The sequence below is a fragment of the Buceros rhinoceros genome, unplaced genomic scaffold, assembly GCF_000710305.1.
Source record: "Buceros rhinoceros silvestris isolate BGI_N320 unplaced genomic scaffold, ASM71030v1 scaffold14874, whole genome shotgun sequence".
Lineage (NCBI taxonomy): Eukaryota > Metazoa > Chordata > Aves > Bucerotiformes > Bucerotidae > Buceros > Buceros rhinoceros.
The window spans coordinates 2700-4954 of NW_010408906.1; positions in this window are offsets into that span (position 1 = coordinate 2700).

Below are 2255 nucleotides of genomic sequence, written 5' to 3' on the forward strand. Positions count from 1 at the left end.
ATGCTAGGAAACAAAGTAGTTATTGCGGGGTGCGGTGGGCGTCCCACGTGAGTTTAGTTTCTTTTCATTGCAGCAAGTTTTAGAAGTTCTGTTGCCAAGGTCTTCATTACTTGTATTTTTGTTTTCCACAGCTTTCCTGTTTGTGCATGGAACACAGATTCCCTTTGTATGCCCTTGATATCCTCAGCAAAAAGGAATTTAATTGGTTCATCCCCAGAGGCTTCCGGTTTCATGAGGGGGGCTCGTGTGTTGGCAAGGAGAGAAGCTGATGGCTACTACTACCTGGGCCACATTGCCCAAGAGGTGAAGGTAGATGATAGTTATTGGGAACTGTGCTTGTAAAAGGCTCTCCCTGGGATGTGTGTGGGTTTTCCTGTTCTCGCCCTGCCCCGCCGGTGCTGTGGGGTGGCTCTCCTCTGATACGCTTCTGTTCCCCCCCACATCCTATTTTCATTTGTTCCCTGATGATGATGACTGGCTGTTTACCGTTTACTGTTTACTTCTGCTGCAAGCAGAAGCAGCTTGGAAATCAATCTGGTTTAGTAACGGTAATAAGTTCAGAGATAGTCCAACAGAACAGGTCCCTTATCCCCACTGTCTCCTTCTGCCCAGTCTAGCAGCAAGGTCAATTAGCTAAACAGCATTAGTGATAGTAATCCAGGATGTCTGCCTCCAGGGACCACCTCCTCCTTACTGAACTGAGAGCTTTCCTTGTTCTCTTCCTTCTTTGTTTCTGGGATTTGTGAGATGATTCTGGATGCCAGACAGAAAATCCCCCCATAGGCTTTCTTTAAAAATCCAGTTCACAGCTGGCAGGTTAGTTAAATAAACAGTGATGCTATTGTAGGTGAGGATGGCTGTATGCTCCAGTGTGGGGTGGCACAGATGGGGACAGCTAAAGGCATGAGTGATGCTAGCTGGAATAGGAGCTGCCAGCATTATTTGTGTAAGGGCACTCACAGACCTGCAGAGAAGGCTGAGATTTCGATAACAGAAGCTCCCCACACGCACTGCTGAAGGCTTAAATTAAAGCATTTGAATTTATGACAGTTATTTTACTGGTTTGTTATCCTCTTGATGACTGTGTAACAAACAGCATCGTACACAGCGGTTTCTTTTGGTGTTCCTTTTTGGCTACTGTTTTGCTGATGGGAGGTTTTCCTGGTAAGGTTCTGCCTCAGCATGATAATGTGTTCCTACTAAAATCTAAGTCCACAATGAAAGGAAGAGAAAGGCTGTCAGCCCCTTAAGCCCCAGCTTTTTAATTACTTTTGAAGTCCAGTGAAAAACCTGGTAGAGGAGGAAAACTACATTCCCCGGTCACGTTCTGCTTCCTGGGATTTCTGCCACTTCCCTCTCAGAACTTAGGTTTGGCCGTTAATAGGACCCAGATGTCTGTCTTGCAAACCACATGTTTTACTGTTGTAGGGCTCCAGGGAACGCTTTTTAATTGAGTTTGACAGAAGTTGCACTCAGAAAGGCAAGGTACAGCTTCGCATGCAGGAAACGCCTCTCTACGACATTCTCCACTACGAAGATGCCAGGCTACAGCCTCTTGCTCCAGGAGACAGGGTCTTGGCACCATGGGAGGCCAGAGCAGGACGTTTTGGCCCAGGCACTGTGCTAAAGGTCACGGAGAACAAGGAGGCATGTTTAGGTACGGGGTATTGGCTTTCTTAACAGTGATAGACTCACCACGGTCACTGGTCACTGTACACTAAAGAGAACAGTCTCGGTCACAGAGAATTCACCACCTGCTGCTTGGGTTGTCTTCATCTTCTTCTGTTGTTGTTGCCGCTAAGCAGCTTGTTCTCTTTCAGTACCAGAATTAATGCAGCTCCCAGAATTAGCCTTTGCTTTGTCCTGAGAGTTGGAAACTTCCTAAACAGTTGGAGGGAGGGGCATATCCTCCCAACACAAGGAGAAAAATGTTCCTGGCCCTCAGGAATATTCACCTGATGATCTGTTAGTCTAGTTTCTAGCTTTTGCAGGGTAAAATCCTGGCTCGCTGTTACAAACGAGAAGTTTTACCATCTGTTGTCTGTTCATAGGAAGTTCAAAAGAAGGTCAAATTTTAAACATATAAAGAAAAAATGATGAGAGTTGCTAAAAAATTGTCTGAAACACAGCTGTTAGTTTTATCTCCTGCTTTCAAAGAGAGAAATCACACAGGCTGAAGTGCTTCTAAACACAGTCTTTGCCTTCCTCCCCCCCCCCCCCCCCTTTTTTTTTTTTTTTTTTGTTTGTTATAGCAC